Source organism: Tympanuchus pallidicinctus, unplaced genomic scaffold (genome assembly GCF_026119805.1).
Source record: "Tympanuchus pallidicinctus isolate F22 unplaced genomic scaffold, pur_lepc_1.0 scaffold6, whole genome shotgun sequence".
NCBI lineage: Eukaryota > Metazoa > Chordata > Aves > Galliformes > Phasianidae > Tympanuchus > Tympanuchus pallidicinctus.
In genome coordinates this window covers 34,050,501-34,071,534 of record NW_026294780.1, presented here as the reverse complement: position 1 = coordinate 34,071,534, position 21,034 = coordinate 34,050,501, and the positions used below count along the sequence as shown (strand labels likewise).

The window sequence follows — 21,034 nt, the reverse complement described above, 5'->3', positions numbered from 1 at the left end:
GTAATTTCTAAGTAATCCGGAAGAAAAAGATGTCATAGTTTTATGATTTGTTATTGGTATTCCATATCACAACAACATGTAAAGAACTGGGAGTGAAAGAGTTAATGCTCTGCTTCCATAGACTGCCCATTTTCTGAATACCTGAGTCAGAAGAGAAGAACTACATAACACAGAGGACTTTGTGTTCAGAGGAGGAAGATAAAGCTGCCTCTCTCTCTCACTGCCTGTCAGTGTGTGGATGTGCTCCCCAGCAATTTTGCCTTCATTTTAGAGTAAAGCCTTCAGTTTCAAACTCTCATTTTATTTGGTTTATTAGTCTCAGTTCCAATTATACATTGTTTTATAATGTGCTATCTTGCATTCTGGTATCATATTAAGTAAATTAACTTTCCTTCTCAGATTGTTGCCACTGTTTAGTTTTTAGGGCTGTCTTTCTTCTCCCTACCCTTCCTCTTTTCTCTTTTTCTCAGGGAAAGGGGCAAACAGTCCCCTACCCCAGTAGTTACAGTACTGGGCTGAACCAGCCCACGAACTACTCCCTTGCCCCTTTTGGGCCTGTGGTCCTGCTGTGCATCTGTCACAGACACAGATAGATCTGCATACCCCCATGACAAAAGGTTATCCTTGGAAAATAAAAGGAAACAAAGAATCTTGAACTGTGACATTGTGCTTTATGCTCTGATAGGTTGACCAAAAGACATAGATTTTAAAATAAATGAACAAGTAAAGAAACAAAACGCATTTAAATCTGGTTCTCCATCTTCAAACATGACAGCAAGTTGTTTTTTTAAGCATTTTACCAGATTTGTTTGATAGTAATAAAAGCAAGTGATGAGCAAAACAAATATAGGAATTTTTGTTAGTAGTAAAAAGACATTTAAAACGGCAAAATTATGAAAAAATAATTGAAACACTTATTAAAAGCAGAAAAGTTTTTCTCAGCAGTAGATTCTACATACACATGTATCTTTTAAAATATAGTATTACTGCATTTTATAAGGTTTGTGTTATACACTGAAAAATGATCTTTTCATGAATCTTTGAAAAGACAAATTTGTGTGTGTGTGTGTGTTGAAGTGTGTCTCACTTAAGTCAGCTTTTACTCTGTTATTAACATAAGCATATATATGGAATTAACAGTGTAACACTAATCACCACTATAGCCAACAGCAGCAGTGTCTTTTTTCTACTGCGACTTTGCTGAGAATGACATACCTTAATTCTTATATTTTCATTTTATTATAAATATATATAGGAAAAAAATGATATAAGATAATAAAGTATTTCCTTCTTGAAGGTTTCCATTGCATTGTTATATGCCAACTGAAATATGTGAGAATTACTCTTTTCCTATAGAACTTTTTGTGCTAGCTCTATCTGATTCATTTACATTAATGTAAGCAAGAAGAGAATCATATCTACTTTTTCTGTAATAAATTATTTTTATTCCTTTTTTCTAAGAAACTGATTTTTACACACTTAGAAGCTTTGCAATATGCTTTTGGCCATTTGATGTAGAATATGTTATACAAAAATCTTATGCACACTTTGAGGTTTAAATCCCTTGGGCCAGAAATACAAGTAATGTTGATAATTTCATATGTAAAATGAAATTCTACTTCCCACAGCTGTATTCTAGGCCTCTGTCACTCAGTAAGGAGGCTGAAAGTTACCTTCCATATAATCAACATATTTTAGAGTTGTTTATGCTGGTCTGTCTGGATATCTGTCACTCAAATACTCTTTCACAATAGGAGGTTCATCCTTTTTTTTCCCACCACTTCTCAAGATATTTTTTTATTAGTCACATAATAAAGGAATTAATTTTATTATTGAATTGAAAGAAATCTTGACTTACTAGATATAACAGCATGCTACCAACTGCATCATCTCCCAAATGTAAAAGTATTGCTTAAGTATAAATAGAACAACCAAGGATGAAAGATATGTATTTTAGCAAAAAATTGAATTGAGTAAAACTTGTGGGGATAGGAAACTGTATATTAACTTCTGGAAAAAAATAGATGAACATTTTTATTACTGTTCTTAAATTTACTGGAAAACTTCTTGAATTGTATTTGAAAAATAAAATCAACAATATGTATTGGAAAAAAAAGCCAATTAATTCTGTGAGGGCTGCTCTGAACTTAATATTTTATTATATTGTCTAACAATGTCAGAGACAGATGTTAGTGGTATTGTAGTAGAGGCTGAACCTTCTCAACAATATAGTGCCTGACATGTAAGTGCATATGAACTGAGTATGTATGCAGAAAAATTTTTGCTCCTTGATATTCACAGATGCTTGCTGAACATTTATTGGAGACCACACAGTGGATGTAAGCAGTTAGATAACAGTGCTGCTTTCCAGCAGGGGCAAGAGCCATTGTGGATCACCTGCATTGGTGCAAATTTTTTATATGAGTGGTATGCCTCCTGATCATCTCTAGCAAACATTAATTCCTTATTGTGGTGACTGCTGAAAAAATAATGTTTTGTAGCTGAGAATTTTCTCTATCACATACTGTAACTGTGTTCTTTCTACCTGTTGTAGTTTCCCTGGAAATAATTAGGAGACATTACTTTTGGAGAGACCAATTTACTTATTGTACTCAAGTTGAGGTCTTTTAAGTCTCATCTAAAACATTCTTTTGTGATTCATTTGGAGTCTTTTTTTTTTTTTTTTCATAAAGACAAATTTTCATTTGATTCCTTTTTCCCTATTTACAAATAAATAAATAGAATTTCCAAATATAAGCTAAATTTGGGGAAAAACAAAATTTTTCTGACTTTTTCTCAAGATCTTATTGTTCATACCTTCTCTAGTTGCACAGGTTTGCCTCAAATTTGTTATCTAATTAACCTCTGGGGCCTGCAGCATAAGAAAGATCAAGTAGAGAAAGTCAAAAGAAGGCCACAGAGATGATCAGGAGGCTGGAGCTCCTCTCCTATAAGCAATAACTAAGAAAGTTGGGATTCTTGGGATTATGATAAGAGAAAGCTCTGAGGAGAGTTATAACAGCATTCCAGTATTTGAAGAAGGCCTATGTGAAAGTTGGGCAGAAACTGTTTGTCAGCAAATGTATTGACAGAACAAGGGGAAATGGTTTAAAACTTAAGAAAAAGAAAGTTTAAACCAGAAGCATTCTACACCAGATTGGATGGGTCCCTGGCGGCCTCATCTAATAGAAGATGTCCATGTCCATATCAGGGGGGTTGGAATGAGATGATCTTTAAGGTCTCTTCCAAAATAAGATATTCTATGAATTCTATAATCCCCTTACTGTGACAAAAAAAAAAAAAAGAAAAAGATATTACTGGCATATACTGAATGAATTAGATCAATTCTCTTCAATTTCTTGTATGACACTCTTTTGAGCAGAAGGGAGTAATAAGAATTATGCATATGGTGTCTGAGGACTGCATGCAGCTGGATTTGGAAGGAGATGTGCCCAAGTTAGATGGTAGGAGAGAATAACTCTAGGAACTCTGTCGTAAAGATCAGAGGCTGAGAACAGACGAGGAGAAATAAGAAACAGTGAAGATTGTACAAATCCAGACAGAGTTTGGCAGAGTAATAGACTGGAGTGGGAAATCTAAACAAGGAAACCTCCAACCTTGATACCATCTCATTCTGCTGTGGTCTTCAATTACTGTTTTCTCTACCTCACCTTTGCCTCATGTAGGCAGGAAAGACAGTGACACTGGGGATTGCAGCTATTCAATGATTTGTTTCTTCCTCACTGCTCAGGACATGTCCCTAGTCTTTATTTGCTGCATGTTGTTGAAACCTTTTTCTGTATACAGAATTATTAATTTCCTCATAGACTCATTTCAACCTTCACTTCAGCTGATTCAGCCTTTAGCTATATTCAGTCCCTACCCATTAGCTGAAATGTTCCACCTGATTTACTCTTTTCCTAGCTCTCCCCCTCAAATCATTCTTCCAGCCCCACTAAATACTTCACGGAGACTAGAACTGCTTACTCCCGGGGCTGTAAAGTAGGGAACCTTTTTATTTTATTAATGTTCACTAATGGGTTTATTAATGCTCAGTAGATATTTCATTTCATTGCTTTATGTTTCCTCTTAAGAACACATACTCAGTCCTTCTGAGCTGTGTTTTATTTTTTATTGGCTGGCTAGTGAAGAAGTTCATTTGTCCTATACCATTACTGCCACCTACCTTGTCAGGCTTCCTTAAAAATTAAATTGTGCCTCAACAACTTTGCCCTTGGTTAAATAAATAAACCATAACCACAGCTGTAACATCATTATCTGAGTATGACTCTGAAGGCCTTATGATTTAATAGGGTGATGGAGCCATTAGCACTGCAACTTGGCTTTATTGTATTCACCTTGCTGTATAACAGCATCTGTGCAGCACTTGTAATGTCAGTGGAAAAAGGCTCTACAACTCCAGTTATGTCCTAAGAAGATTTCCCTCCTTGAGCAATTCCACACAAACACTCCCTTAGTCTTTCTTGCTTTAATCTCTGTTCTTGTTTTACTGGTTCAAGCTCCTTTCAACTCAAGCAGAAAGCAGTGAAATGAGAAATGTGTCCCGGGAAATGACAACACAGATGGTATTTCTGAAAACAGAAATTAAGGCTTGAATAATACAACAAAGTCATTTAGTACCAGCATAACATAAAAGAAGAGGAAACACATTTGTTGGTGACATGAATACTATAGTTCCTTTCAAATCAATTAATTTTTCAAGTGATGTTGTTTTCTATCTGTATTGTCAAGTTTTACTGTAGGACTCAAAGTCTTCAAGAAGGAGCAGCAAACAATAATATTGCATCTAATCCACATGTACTGTATGTTGTCCTAATGAAGAACAGATACTGTGCAATTGCTTTGAATGGACTGTATCTTATATTCTGTGAATATAGCCTGATTTGTAAAGTCCAACCTCTAAATTAAAACAAAAGTAACAAACAAAAAAATATTGTTTGTGCAAAATGAAAATGACATTGTACATCCTTTGGGTACTTTCTGTCTAAAGAAACAAAATTATGAAAACTAGGAAGTCAAGAGTTATTTATTCTTGTCCTTGAGCAGTGCTCAATATAAGCTTAATACTCATTGTTATTCGGCTCTTATAGATGGTATGAACATTAGAGAATTAAATCACATTTACTTTTTAACGCTCTTTATACTTTCTTTTTGCATAGAGATAGTTGTAGAACAGGAAAATTTTTCTGTGTTAGAAGCAAACTTCAAGATCATCCAGTTCCAGCTCTCTGTCATGGGCAGGGATACCTTCCAGGAGATCAGATTGCACAAAGCCCCATCCAAGCTGCTCTAGAAGACTTCTAGAACATCTACAGCTTCTCTGGCAACCTGTTCCAGCACCTCGGCACTTTAATCATGAAGAACTTTATTTCAGTTTTAAACTGTTATGCATTTTCATGTCACTAGAATCTCTACTAACGAAACATTTATACTAAACAGGAGTTTTAGACTTCTGGCATGTGTTTGAACACTGACTTAATGAAAAAAGGCCACAGGAGAAAAATAAAATATTTTAGTAGATTGTATGAGTTCTTCACTTCTTGTTTTTTTGTTTGGTTTAGTTTGGTGGGGGTGGTGGTGGCAGTGGTTCTTTTTTGTGGGTTTTTTTTTTTTTTTTTTTTTTTGAGGGGGAAGGAGGGCAGTGAGGGGTTGGTGAGAGGAGTGGTTTATCACAGAATCACAGAATGTCAGGGACTGAAAGGGACCTTGAAAGATCATCTAGCCCAATCCCCCTGCCTGAGCAGGAACACCTATATTAGGTGTTTATATTTATTGGTTTTGTTTGTTTTTTTTTTTTTTTTTCTTTTGAAATCAGTTCAACAACATATATATTCAGCATTATATCTAAACACTGTTTCCTTTTCAGAAGCTCTCAGTAATACTTAAAATGCATTCAGAACTGTAGAACTTTCCCTGTAAAAATTCTATACACCTGTAATCTTCAAAATTAAATTTTGAAATTAAAGAAACAACCAACAATTAGATGAGGTAATGCCACTGGAACAAGATTGCAGATGATCACTCTTAGAAATCTTCCTCTTTCTTGATTAGAAACTATTGTGCTTATCTGTAGATATGATTCAGCAGAAAAGCGTATGGCCTCTTGAACCACGTATGTCATCTACACCTATGTTGAATAAACATTCCTCAAGTCTTTTCATCCACCAGAAACCCAAAATCCTTCCTCACAGGGCTGCTCTCAATCAGTTTTTCTTGCAGTCTCTACTCATGTCTGGGATTACCCTGATTCAAATGCAATGCCAAGTGCTTGGCCTTCTTGAACCATGTGCAATTTGAATCACAGAATGGCTTGGGTTGGAAGGGAACCCAGGGGTTCCAATTCCCCTGCCACAGGCAGGGTTCCCAACTGTTATATCAAGTTCCAGATCAGATTGCCCAGGATTCCATCCAAGCAGGCTTTAAATACCTCCAGGAATGAGGCATCCACATCTCTGGGCAACCTGTTCCTACACTTCACCACTCTCAGTAAAAACTTCCCACTGACATCTAATCCATACCTCCCCTCCTTTAGTTTTAAACTATTCCTCTCTGTCCTATGCAAAAAGAGCACACACACGCACAGACACACACACACATAGACACACCATAAAAGATCCAAACAGTTAAGTGACTATTCCTACTACGTCCCTACTAAAACGTCAATATCTCTGCATCAAGAATATAGCTGCAAAAGTACTGAATGAGAAACTAAATCAATCGTGTTTGGTACTTAAGAAAATATGTATCCTTGATCTTCTGGCGGTTTATTGGTGTTTCAACACATAAGAAAAGTGTAACTTGTCTTGCAAAACTGTGGAGTCATCCATTCCTAAAAAGAACCACTTAAGTGCCTCATTGAAGCCCCTAGACTTGTTCTATAACAATGAAAATCAGCGGACAGATAGAGAGAATAATTTAGTGTGCTGAATCATGCTTAGGATTACTTATCTATAAAAATTACTTGTAAACAATCTAGATGTTGCTACTTGAGCAGGGTTTTTTTGTTTGTTTTTGTTTTTGTTGTCGTTTAACAGAATCACTACTATAACAATATACAGAAAACATTCTACGTAATTATTTACTTCACCATTATACCAAAAGTCATGATATTTTTACAGTATTTGCATTAAAATTGTAATAAATTCTTTCTTTTAGATAACATTTGTGGTGCTTTCTGTTCTAAATATCGCCAGTCGAAACCAAGAAAGTAATTACATGAGATATATAAAAGTCAAAAATTCCCTGTAGACTGGTGAAAATTGAGTGCAAGATCAGCAATCTGAATTTCTTGCAGTATTAGGAGGAATTCCACATTTTCAGCATCACTTTGTTATGCTTATTTATGTGTTAGTTGTTTTAAAAAAAGAGTATTCATGTTTAGGTGAAATCTGTTCTTTTATTTTATAAATCTGTTTTTAATTACATAAATATCTTAAGCATTTAATGTCTTACTAGTAGAGAAACTTCTTGAAAACATGCTGCTGATATTCCCAAGGAATTTATCATTTCAGTATGTTTGTATTAAATAAGAAAGCAAATGTGAAATGCCCCAGAGGCTCATAACACTGAAATACTGTAGTTCATTTATTCTTGTTTAATTCAAAATAATTTTTATCTATTTTTGCTCTATTTATCTACCACCACCTTCTGTAATGTTGAGGATCACAGAGAGAATGACAGAGAAATTTACTTCTCAAATTTTTCTCAAGTAAGTGCGGGTGTATTAATTATGATATAAAATATATTTCCATTTTGAAACATATTAAAGATTTGCAGAAGAAAGAGTAAAGGCCCATCTAGCCTAGCATTTTGTCTTTGAGACTGTGGCCATAATCAAATGTCTAAGGAAGAGCACAAGAAAATAGTAACGACCTTTCCATATGAGCACCACATGAACACCCCCTTAGATCCTATTTCCAGCTGTCATTTTCATTTATCTATCAATTACCCTCAAAACTTGCTACTGTCTGGTACCTTAAAGTACATCACTTTTAAAGAAGTACAAAGTTTAAATATGAAGTTGGGAAAATATCTTCCTTTGAGCATCAATTCAATTCACATTACATTTTTTTTTTCTTTTGTCTTTAAATCTAAGACAGCTTTGCCAGCACATACAATCTGAGTAACAGTAATGCATGTGTTTTCATTCTGCTTTTGGATTATATTTCAAGGAACAAGTATTCAGTGGTATCAAATGAGTGGTATCAAATCTTTATTTTTTGGTGCCCTCTCTGCCTGAAAGAATATTGTGTATTAAAAGAGTGGAAAGAAAAAGGAAACACATGCAGGATTAGTTCAGGAAGGATGGCATCCATTGGGAAGGACTCCATACTGAAGCAAGGGCAGAGAGTGACCATGAAGGAGCATTAATGAAGAAGTATTATGGATAAAATACATCCCCTATTTCACATTTCCCTGTATTGCCTGGGGGTAACAGTTAGAAGAGGGAGTATTGGAGGGAAGGTTATTTTAATTTGTTCTTAGTCCTCACTGTTCTAGTCTGTTAGTAATATCCAATAAATTACATTATTATTCCTTTCCCCCATTTGTTTTGCCCATGACATTAATTGTTGAGTGATTTCCCTAACCTTATCACAGCCCTTGAGCCCTTTTTCATTGAATTTTCTCCTCTAGTTCCTTTGAGGAGGAGTAAGAGTGAAAGAACACTGTGGTGGAGTTCAGCTGTCCATCAGTGTGAAACCAGCACAAGTTTAAGAGGACAATATATCAAAGCAATTCTATTTTACTTTTAGAATATTTAGAATGATTTTTATTACTATTTCTACTTTTTTTTAAGTATTTTTTTTTTCTTATTCTGTACTGAATGCCAAAAAAAAAAACAAAAAAAAAAAATGTCCCTTCATTTCGTATTGGTTCAGCACAAACTTCATTTTTTCCTTTCTTCTCTTATATTTCAAATGAGAAAAGAAAAAACAATGGCTTCGGAGAAAGATTCCTTGTGTACCAAATTTGCTGTGTGTTTGCAATGGAAAAAAACATCTTGATACAGGGGGAAAAAGGAAATTTAGGAGGACATTCTGTAGAAAGACATAACCTTCCACACATCAAAACTTACTTATATTATCTTATATGCATCTATTGCACCACCATCTTACACTTCATAATCGGCAAACTTTGCTCCCATGATTATCTACTCATGCCAAGGGAAAATAAGGCATTAAAATGTATAGCAAGGACTGGAGGAGTTCAGAGAGTGAAGGACAAAACAACTCCCTTTGGCAATATTTTATAAGAGAGTAAAAGAATAGTTCCTATGGAACTATATCCTGAAAATTATTAGTTTGTGGAAAGATGTGGAGGATTGAAAGAACTCGTACATGTTTCTTTTTCAAATCACACTGAAATAGGGAACATTTCACAAAATCTTTTCAATAAATGTACCTCTGGAAATTCACAACTTGTTGATTTTCAACACACAACTATTTTACACTTTTATCGGTTTTATTTCCCCACTGAAGCTCATTCAGAACCACCAACTCAAGAACTTGAAAATCTAAGTTCCAATGAAATGTTCTTGACATATCCTCCTTGTCCTGAACATCATTTTTCACTTCAGTACTTTGCTTTTCATAAAGGAAATCCAAATTCTCGATTGACGGAATTCTAATTCTAATAAGAGACTGGGGAATATTTCCCCGTTTGAGTATACTTGAGTGTATATTTCTTTGCCAAATATATAGGCCTTAACATTTTGCCTATGCTATCAGCTGTCTCATCACATAGACAAGAATATCCAAAAGACTTTTATCAAAGAAGGCAGCATGTGTTCAGGCCAAGTGTAATCACATATGTAATACAACACTGTCAGGGAATCATGCTGAACTGCAGGCTACATATTAGTCTAAACAAGTTAGGTAAAATGTTGAATTGGCTTTATATTATAATTTAATAACAAGAAAGTGATTTTTAAGCCTGACAAAATGAAGAAATGATACATTTAAACCTCGTGGGCTGTGTAAGAAATATATTCTGTCATATCTACTCATGAGAAAATACTTATTTCTCTATAACACATAGAATTATAGAATCATAGAATCACAAGGTTGGAAAGGACCTACAAGATAATCTAGTCCATCTGTTCTCCCATTACTTTTACTACCACAAGCTACTAAACCTTATCTCATAGCTCCTCATCTGGACACCTCTAGAACATTGCCAGGGATGGTGACTCCACCTCCTCCGTGGGCAGGCCATTCCAGTGCCTGACCACTCTCTGAGACAAAAAGTTTCTCCTTATATCTAATTTATATCTCCTCTGGTAAAACGTGTGGCCATTTCCGTGGGTCCAGGAAGATAGAATAGAGATAAGTATACAAGATACCGCCCAAGCATCTGAAAATCATTGAAAACTGAAAGAAACTGCAGCATACATGATACAGGGCATTGTACTGATAGTGTAGGCTGTAAACCAAACTTCCCGTCTGTCATGGTTTTGTGATTTTTGCCTTTCGGTATTCCACATCATAACATCATGTGGGGCACTGGGACTTTAACTGTCAGTGCTCAAGTCCTGGGTACCTGCCCAGAAGAGAAGAAGAACTCCATTCCCCAGAGGACTTTGCGGTCAGGGAGAGGAGGTTTAAGTCCTGGCAAGGTCACCTGATGCGCTCTCTTTCTCGCCTGCCCTTCCTCGTGGGCGCTGCCTCGTTTCCCTGCTGCTCAACTGGACTGCGCATCTCACCTCCGTGTTGTGGTGAGGCCTATCCACCTATCGGACATTCTCTTTCTCATTATATTTGATTTATTAGCTTCAATTCTGATTATATTGTATTATAGTGTGTTATCTTGCATTCCGATACTATATTTAGTAAATTAGTTTGTTTCTCCTCAGATCATTGCCGCTGTTTTAATTATTTTGGGGTCCCCTGTTTTCTTTTTTTCTGGAGGTGCGGATCTGCAGATCGCTCCTCCCCGCTCGTCACGGAACCGGGCCGAACCAGCCCGTAAACCGTTTACACCGTCTTGTCTTCCCCTTCCCGTTCCCTTTCATCTTCTCTTTCCTTTTCCCCTTCCTTTTTCCTTTATTTTCTTTTTTTAATTTAGATTGCAAAGACTTCAGGAGAGGTCAGTCCATGAGGAGATAATTCATTAATGATAGCTATCTAAATATTGTGTATCTCGTAAGAGACCTTCAGCTTCTTTAATGAGGGGCATAAGAGAGAAAGGAGAAAGTATTAAATCTTAACTGAACAAGGAGGTAATTAAGTCTATGTGACTATACTTGAGGTAACTGAGGTTAGATGTGATAAATTCTATCCTTAATAGTTTAGTGCAGTGTCTAATATTTCTACATAATTCAAAGCTATGGTTAAAAAAATGCTACAGCAATTTTTTTTGTTACTTAAGGTAGGAATATATAATTATTTTGTTCTTTGCTTTATACTGAGAATTACCTTGTTGGTGATGTGTACTTTTTGTGCCATTGTTTGCGTGTGCACACAAAACTGAGAACTAGGAAACAAAATTTCCTATAGTATTACTCATTAGACTAGTTCACGCTGTCATTACTTCATTTCAGCTTGGATAATGATTCTCTTCCCACCCATACTTTCTAGTTTTTGTGTTGGATGTGCTATTCTTCTTGACTTGTTACTTCATTTGCCCTGTTATGATCTTGAGGACTTACTTCATTAAAATGCTAGATGAAGTGATCCTTATAATCAATCACCTACTACTTTCACAAGCATAATTAACATGTCCTATAAACACAAGGAATGCTGAGAGATATTACAGAAGTGTAGAGAGGATAGAACTAGCTTGTCTTAAACTTCTGTTAGTGTTTGAAGTTCATAGTAAAAGTATGTGGATCATGTGACATTGATTTTTTCTTTTTTCCATACAATACTATGAAGTAATGTAAAGGACTAGTAAATAAAGGAAATTATATATATATATAATTATATATAATATATAATATAAAATATAAATTATATATATATATAAAAGACAATATTAACAATATACTAACACAGGTGAAATATAATCCTATGAAATTCTTTTTAAAGGTTGGTTTTCTGTGTTTGGAGCAATAACATATATCAAACGATAATTTACTACACTAAAACTAATTTTTTTGGAACAAACAGAAAGTGTTTTCATATTGGAGCAGAAAAAAAACACATTTTTTGTTTTGTTTTGTTTTCCAAGTTTCATACATAGAATAATACTCATACTGTTAGATTTGGTTTGAGATAAGTATTCTTTTTTCTGAAGGCATTAATATTTTGTTATTGTTGAAATCATACTAGACTGATCAGACTAACAACTTAAATATAGTCTTCAATTACATTCTAAGGCCAGAGGGACTGTTAAATCATTTAGTCAGATCAGTAGACCATACATTTCACCCAATTATACAAATCAATCACAGTATTCTTTCTTTATTATAAATACCCAAATTGTGTGATGGCGAACTATGTTTCTATTTGCTTCCAAGGAGTAGATGCTTTGCCACTTTGGACTTCTGTAATGTCTGTTGCATTTCTATTACAATTCTAAGACAAGATCCTCAGCTTATATAGTCTTCACAGAGAAACATAAAAATGCACACTGCTTCTCTTCTCGGAATACTAGGTATTACCGACATTTAGAAAAATATTTTAGAGTATCCTGAAACTTCTTATTTCATTTCATAAACCTCACCATTTTTGCCTGTGACTATAGTTAAAGAATCAAGAGATTTGTGACCAGAGTATTTTACATCAGATTAAATCTGCCAGATATGGAAAATCTTCTGAATTCCTTTCAGCTCATGTTGTGGCCGTACATACTCCAAAAGAGGTACATCAGTGCATTCATCGTCAGTTTTCTCTCTCTCTTTCCTGTATCTCATGGCTACATCTCATTCTGTTTCTTGAGACAGACATATGGTAAGGGACTATGACAAATTCCTTCCTGCACTGGCAATCAGGAGACCAGGATCTAAGAGTACATGCCAGCAACCTAATAGTACAAACACAGCCTGAATTGATTTTATTTTGTCTTTAACATAAAATTTTGCTTAATTTGTAACCAGATATAAGCACGTTTAAGGAAAATGGAAAACATACCAAATTTGTAGGGGTATATGACTAAGAAATAATGAAAAGAGTGGATGAATACAATGATCACAGGACAAAAAATTGAATAAATAGTTTCTCATAACAAAATATAGGAAGTTTGTTCTTTATTTGTTTGTTCAACATTTCTGATGCCATAGCAAAAAGGTAACTAAACCTCTTACTACTGAAATTGTTTTGAGAATTTTCTAATTGATACTGTCATCTGCTACAAAATCAAATATTAGCTAAAATAAAAAATCAATATGACAAATATATTTATCTACTTTGATCCCATAATTCAAAGGAAAATCTTGATGACTGTGAAACTGAACAATTTTATAACAGCATAGTGTACAGCATTTTCTTTCTAATCAAATAATTTTGAAATCTGTTTCAAATAAGATGTTAACCACATAACGTTTATGCCTGTTCCTGATTCATTAAATCACAGCAGTGATGTTATAGAGTTTATATTACGAGATCCAGTAATAGTCTATCATTATTCTTTCTGCCAGATGTGCTACAGGGAATGCTGTCTGCCTTAATAGTTCAGACAAAATAGTATAGTCAGTGACACTCCACAAAGTTTTTGGATTGCTATCCACTTGGCCCAAATGCAGTAACCCAGAATATGACCTACAACAAGCTGTTTCCTTACTTTTCTTTGCTTTTTTTTTTTTTTTTTTTTCCTTGGCACAGATGAATGGGAGCTGGTTTAAACAGGTCACATTAAGCTAGAAGTATCTCTTTCTCTGAATGAGATATGAAGGGAAGCCAGATGACTCTTTTTCAGACTTCTAAATTTATATGTTATAAATTTCAAACATACTATCCATAAAGGGCAATCAACTGTTTTAGATCTATTTCACGACTCCCTCCAGAAAACTAAGTTACCCAAAAAGCCTTTCTCTGAATGATTAACTAAAAACTGAGTAAAAATTTGACTTTGAGTTTTACATGTAATCCCAAGTTTCTGATAACTTCCCAACTTCTGGTTTTTAGTAGCTTGATAATATAGCAAAAAAAAAAAAAAAAAAAAAAAAAAAAAAAAAAGGGGTGTGTGGGGGGGTATATATTACAGTGACAAATTTTTCATTTATTTTCCTGTCATATTTAGCATATTGCTTGAAATGAAGAAATCTATAAACATTGTGATTTTACGTTATCATAGCTGAAGAAGAGTACAGATGTTTAAATTTTTCTTTCATGCATATAAGGTAGCATTAGGGCAGACATTAGTCCTAAAAAGTTTCACAGAGGCATATTTCTTTTGTTAAAAAATTGTGCATTATGAGAATTCAATACTTTATGATACATATATGTATGTATCATATGTATGATACTTTATCATACATATGATAACCTAAAACATAAGTATAGCTTTGATGATACTGAATCTGAATTATTTGAATAATCACATCTCTTTACTTTTGCAGCATATATTTTTTAATTTTTTCATAGTTAGTGTTTGGTTCTCACAAATATATTTTTGGACTACTTCACATAAACCATACATGAGGTTATGATTATGAATAATATAAAAGTTGCACTGATTTTCAGCATTCACTATTGACCTCTGCTTGCTAATTGCAAAAATGCTGATATACCTATAATAACCTAGAATGCCATAGTTTCTGAGGCATCTAATGTTTCTATAAATGCAACAATGAATGTGTTGTAAGGTATTCTGTCTTTCATTATGTATATTTGGCTTTAAATTTCCAAATTCTTTCTGGAATAAGTTTTGCACTAAGATAAACTCAATGAATTATTTACAAGATAAAATACTTAATACTAGAATTCAGGCAAAAGAATGAGAGGAAAATAAATTTAAAAAAAATCAAATGTGATCAACTTTAAGTTGCTTTGTTTGAACAATTATATGAGAACAGATAATAATATTAATCCACATTCTGAGATCTATTTAAAACTCACTTACTGAATATTTAGATTCTTACACGTTTTAATGAGTTATTGTGTAATCCTGACACATCATTTTTGAGGGGGGATGGAGAAAATTAGAACAAATTTATACATTCTTTAAGCAAACAAGAGACATGTTGGTATTAAAATTAGTCCTTGTAACAGGACTTGAAGTTAAACAGATAAATTAGAAAATAGTAGTGATTTTTTGGATTAAAAAATAACCAAAGAGGAAGATAACCTGGTCATTTACTCTTACCTTCCTTCAGAGATATGCACCAGGAAATAGAATCATTTAGATTGAAAAAAAATGTCTTAGATCATCAAGTCCAATCATCAACCTAGCATTACCAAATCTACGACTAAACCATGTACCTAATCTTCATAACTGTTAAATACCTCCAGGGATGGTGATTCAACTACATCTCTGGTCAGCTTGCTCCAATGTTTCACAACTCTTTTTTCCTAATTTTCTACTTAAACTGACTTGGTGCAACTTAAGGCCATTTTATCTTGTCCTACCAATTTTTGTTTAAGAGAAGAGACAAAAACAGCTCTTCTTTAATGCAATCACATTTCTCTGAATGGAGGTTGGGTAGATTACATTACATACTTAGAAATATGAGTATTGTGTAAAAGCTAGGGACAGTTTACCGGTATGAAGGACATCAAATTGTATTATAAATACAGCACAACACTTGTCCTGTAATAAAAATAAGAGCAAACACTTGAAAATATAATGAGAATATTTTGTCTATTATAATAGTGGGAAACAAAAAAACACTGGAAGAATTGGTCTAAATCTTTCATCAAGAATAATAAATCAGTTAAAAATGGTTTTATTATTGTTGCCTTTTGGAGATGATTTCTTTTCTTTTCTTTTCTTTTCTTTTCTTTTCTTTTCTTTTCTTTTCTTTTCTTTTCTTTTCTTTTCTTTTCTTTTCTTTTCTTTTCTTTTCTTTTCTTTTCTTTTCTTTTCTTCTCTTCTCTTCTCTTCTCTTCTCTTTTCTTTTCCTTCGTTTGAATCACAGTTTAACTTCTGCTTAAATCAGATTTCTATATTATGGATAGAAATAATTTAAAAAAAAAACAACAAACTAAGCAAAACAAAATACATATAAATAATATTTTTTTTTTGCAGTTAAAGAGATTTTGCACTTGCCATCTGCATATGGCTATTAAATCTATTTTTCAATTATTTTTCAATGGATAGTTTCAGTTGTCCAAGAAAAATTTACTATCAAGCTCTGTTAAATAATTCAGTACCTATAATATAGCAATACCTTTCTGAAACAAAAATAACTTTTTTTTTTTTTCTCTAATTAGTTTATATCAAAGTATTGGTACCTCAATATGAACTCTCCTTCTCACATGATGTCTCTTCAACATCTTCATCAGTGACATCAATGATGGCTGTGAGTGCACCCTCAACAAGTTTGCTGATTGACACCAAACTGAATGGCATGATTGGCATGTTACAAGGAATGGATGCAATCCAGAGGGACTTCAGCTAACTTGAAAGGTGGGTTTGTGTGAATCTAATGAGGTTCAACATAGCAAAATGCAAGGTTTTGCACTTGGGTCAGAGTTATCTCAGATACATATACAGACTGGGAGAGCTCCTTGAGAGTAGCGCTGCAGAGAAGGACCTGGGGGTCCTGGTGGATGAAAAGCTTGAGCCAGCAGTGTTTGCTCTTGCATCTGGGAAAGCCAAGAGTATCCTGGGCTCCATTGGAAGAGGGGCGGTCATCAAGGACAGGGAGATGATTGTCTCTCTCTACCCTGGGGGCCCTCTTGTGAGGCCTCATCTGGAGTACTGTGTCCAGGTCTGGGGCCCTCAATAAAGGAAAGATGTGGAGCTGTAGGAGTGAGTCCAGAGGAGGGCCACTAATATGATCAGAGGTCTGGAGCACCTCCTCTATGAAAAAAGAAATACTCAGGTTGGAAAAGACCTTAAAGATCATAGCAACCTAACCATATTACGCTTACTCTATAGGATACATATGTTACTCATCTTTAGCATGAAAAAACTTTTTTCCTCAGACTCAGAAAATCAGAACTTTATCTGGTTTGATGTGATTGTTTTCATTAAAGAAAATATTAGCTTATAGAAACTCAGAACACAAAGAAAACAAGATAATAAAATTATCACTTGTCTTATTAAAAGAATACAGTACAAACAGTCTTTGCCCTCAGCACGTAAAACAAACTAATAAAATCTCTGTATTCAGAAGCCTACTCTATAATTTAAAAATAGTATCACTCAACATCCTTAGAATGGTTATCATGCTTCCCATATGTGTTGCATCAAGTGTTTCAGAGAAAGAGCAGTAAATAAATGACCCAACTGAAGTTAATATCAGACCGCTTCTGGAGGCATTTTTTTTTTGACCTTAGCTCAGAAGATCTTTTGAAGCATTAAGATTAATAGACTTTTTGAATATGTTATTTTGTAAGAAACGTTAAGTGAAAACAGAAAAATGTAAGATGAGCATACATTTTGTTCAGAAAGCTGAGGGAAAGAAGAAATCAAGATATGAGCTATTTAACAATTGGAGATATTTTTCTCTGCAATGGACATGATGTTATAAATTGTCTGAGTTAAAAGAAGAAAAATGACAGTGCCACTCTTGGTGTAATCTATTATTTTCTTTGTAAAACCAGAAGAAGTAATGGTGGTTTGTTACTTAAATACATAAAAGCAAGCTATAGTATATAGGAGATTTTACACATGGAAGTGAACATTGCTTCTGCTAACTGATGTATGAAATATAATGGATATTTTTTCAATGTAGGGTTTTTTATTATTATAATTTTTAAAGAAATATTTAATTATTTGCTATTTATTTTTTCTTTTTTTCAGAGTATAGCTACTATCTCAAAAAGGGAGATTTTGGGTTGCAAATGATTCTTGTTCACAGTGACGTGGAAATGAGACTGCTACCATCTGTTAACTGAGGTGTGTCAAGCTTTATGACCACGTTAAATCTTTTTTTTTTTTTTTTTTTTTTTTTTTTTTGGCATGTGTTTAAAACTACATATGCTAAAATCATAAGTGCTAACATGAAATAAAATGATTGATTCTGGTGTTTATCATTATATAGTAAGCTTGGAAATAAATTTGTATTATATTTAATTAGTTTTATATGCAGTATAACCCCTGTATATTCATCAGGTACTCAGAAGCTCAAAGAATTCAAAGATTCTCTTTTTCTTCAACAAATATGTAATGTAATACTGCTTTGGAAGCCATAATGATTCAGAAGATATGGCTCTTTTACTTAATGGATTTTATTTTTATATATATTTTTTTTCATGTCTATTGCCAGTTCCATATGCTTTTTGGTTTACTTCTAAATTCTGAGATACAAGTAGAAAGTCATCTTCTTTACAGGCAATAAAATTTTTAGACTACGTGAAAGTAAGTAAACATTCCCTGAATGTGTTTGAAAACCATTTGGATGTGGTGCTCAGGAACATGATTTAGCCGAGGGTTGTTAGAATTAAGGTAGTACGGTTAGGTCATGGTTGGACTCAATGATCTCTAAGGTCTTTTCCAACCTGAGTGATTCTATGATTCTATAATTTATATATATATATATATATATATATATAAAACAAGAAAAATAAATGTTTGCTTTACAGGTATTCTCCTAGTGTCTGTCTAATACATTTTGACGGAGCACTGGAATAGGCTGCCCAGGAGGTTGTGGATTTTCCTTCTTTGAAGATACTGAAGACTCACCTGGACACCTACCTGTGCAGACTGCTGTTGGGGGACCTGCTTTGCAGGGGCATTGTACTCGATGACCTTCTAGCCCCCATAGTTCTATGATTCTGTGATTCGGTACTAATATAACCCCAGTGAACTGTAGAATACAGCAATTCTGGCAAAAATATTAAACTAACAAAATCAAATATGGCAATTTTAAGTCGCTCTCTTACCTAATGCTGGAGATGTTTTTATGAGACCAGGTAATAATATTATTCCACACACTGAGATCTATTTAAAACTTATACAGTGGATATCTATGTCTTATGACATATTTTACATACATTATGTTTACATTTACATTACATATTTTAATGAATTACTGATTATTCTTTATGTATCATTTAGAGGCTAGTAAAACTAAACCAGGTCTGCTCATTATTTTATTTTTTTCTGAGCTTGAAAGTGTTACATTTTAATTATATTTGCAGAGTAAATGGCTAAATAAGGAGAAAGTGACAAGACTAGATGAACCTTGTCATTGGAGTTAGTGGTTACAGGTCTCAGTCCTCTAGAAATCTGGGAGAAGAAAAACAAAAGGCGCATTTTGATATAATTCATTCACTTAAAAGTTTATTGTCAAAATACATACAAAATAAACAAATCAATTACAAAAATAGAGGTTTAGTAAAATAGAATATAATATTTGTCCTTAAAATAAACATTTAAATTCATGTTGAATGCAGTAATGTATTTTCTATAGCATTACTCAAGCAGCAAATCTGCCTAGATTTTTAAAAAATTGAATGATATCTGAAATTTAGCTGAATTTTTTTGTGCTAAAACATTGTCTATTTTCATTAGATATAGCTTTTCAGATAAAACAAAATGACAGTTCAAATGGAAATAATAGCAAAAAATAAAAATGGAATGGGAGCTATGTTTTTTTTTGTTTGTTTGTTTGTTTGTTTGTTTTAGAGATTTCTAGCCTAAACACATGTAATTACAGTACAGCACTTTTAAGCTTCCATTAGAATGAAGTGAGGTACGCTCGACAGAAAGATTTTCTTCTGCAAAGTGCTGCAGCAATATGAGTTTATTTTGTCAATTATTTTCAACTGAACGTGTATAAAAACTAATTGTTCCACCTTTGATCTCTTAATCAAGTTACACAAATGTTCAAAGTAGATTTGGACTTTTGGAGGTCTTTGCAGTTACAGTCCTATAGGAAGTTAAGTCCTACAGGGAAATGTAGGTCTTATAACAGAACAGTTAGATGGTGATTACAAAAAAAAAAATTGAGCTCTTTAATTCTTGTGATAGCCACATACTGGACAAGGAATACATTGATTTTAATATTTATTGCATTAAAAATATTTTAGCAATCTAACCTTGGGCACTTATTTCCACAATTGGCTCTTGCATGCTGTGTATTATTTGACACATTTGATTATTTCTCATTTTTCTGAAATTCTAAAGTAACATCTAACAACCTGCATTTTAACATTTTGTTTTTTATCCTGGCTTTCTTCAAGTAGCCAGGTTGTAATGAAAATTACCCTTTTCATAATCAGGATTTCTCTGAGAGATGTAGTCCATAAATGTATTTAAATTACTAGGAAAAAAAAAAAAAAGACAAAAAAAAGTTTTAGGCATTTTTTCTTTTCCTTGAAAATTATTCAAGAATCTTCTGTCAGCTAGGTTTTAGCAATATATATATATATATATATATATATATATATATATATATATATATATTTAAAGGCCTACCTTGCTGCCATAGATTAATAATGTCATAACTTAGTGTAACCACTCAATATCAAAGGGAGAGAATACCTGAGTGTACATTAGAACAGCAACTACATCTTCTTTTCTCTTTCATTAGCACTTCAGTGAATAGATCTAAGCAAGTAGCTCTCTGTGTGCAATGTCTTTCAAGTTGAAACTGAACAAAAAATGTGTCAATATTTCTTAGGGTTACCACATTATCATTAATTGGTATTTTTGAAACTCCTGCTTCAACTCTTAGTCAAGAGAATAATGCTCTTAGGAAGTGAACACTGTTTTCCAGATTGCAGCTAATTGATTCCAACTTGAACAAAAAGTAGATGATTCTATCTGTTTACTTGATGTAGGAAACAATGATGGAAGTATGTATCTTTTTGCAACAGTTTCTATGGTTTACTTGGGCTGTGTTCATTTGTTCTAATAGATATGTTTTGTTTTGTCTTTATAACATAGGAACAAGCATTTTGAAAGAGTTTTGGGCTTTTGACTTTTTCTTAACTCGATCTAAGTATCTTATGTTTCATTTATC

At 33.6% G+C, this 21,034-nt stretch overlaps 1 long non-coding RNA gene across 2 annotated transcripts in view; it reads left to right on the top strand.

The window, feature by feature from the left end:
* Positions 1-19,000, top strand: part of LOC128092124 (uncharacterized) — a 126,872-nt gene extending 107,872 nt beyond the window's left edge. Inside the window, exons 2-4 of one of the 2 annotated variants that reach the window (XR_008211635.1) lie at positions 16,332-16,527; positions 17,869-17,964; positions 18,651-19,000. This is a non-coding gene — a long non-coding RNA (uncharacterized LOC128092124). Of the gene's footprint in view, positions 1-16,331; positions 16,528-17,868; positions 18,105-18,650 lie in introns of those variants that run through there. The other variant, XR_008211636.1, reaches the window with a different exon arrangement.
* The last annotated feature ends 2,034 nt before the right edge of the window (positions 19,001-21,034 follow it).